Below are 603 nucleotides of genomic sequence, written 5' to 3' on the forward strand. Positions count from 1 at the left end.
CCTCCCTGTAATTACTTTAATTAACTCACTGACGCCGACTCAGGCAACGGACTCCGGCTATTAACCCGAGGAAACGATGTTTGCCCTTTAAAAAGAAAATTTCTCCTATTTCCTTCGCCGGAAACTGAATGATATCGACGCGTTATATTCTGCTGGGAGAGACCCTCCGACTGGTTCGCGAGAAGTGGAATTTATAGATGAAAAAGCATCAAGGTCCCTTCACAATTTGAGGAGTTGGAATGATAAACGAAGTCGGTGCCAAAGAAACACAAAAAAATTATTCCTCTAATGGAAAAGGATCTAAATTCCATGCTGAACACGGTGGTAAACGCTATAAGTGCTAGAATAATTTATTTCAGTTTCTAGCACGTGGTCAGACAGAGCTGAGATCACAAATACCAACATCGAAATAGTTTGAAAAGAAAATACTGAAAATTTTCTCCTCTGGCATTTACATCCTTTACCATTTCAACTCCTCAATTAACAGTGAAAATATGATTTCTTGAAAGGGGCCATACTCGTCGTTGGACCCTGCCACTTTTAATTAATCACTTTCATTAATCCACTGATATAAAGGCATTCTCACCGCGCAACTTACGCCTT

This window comes from Andrena cerasifolii, chromosome 1 (genome assembly GCF_050908995.1).
Source record: "Andrena cerasifolii isolate SP2316 chromosome 1, iyAndCera1_principal, whole genome shotgun sequence".
NCBI classification, from domain to species: domain Eukaryota; kingdom Metazoa; phylum Arthropoda; class Insecta; order Hymenoptera; family Andrenidae; genus Andrena; species Andrena cerasifolii.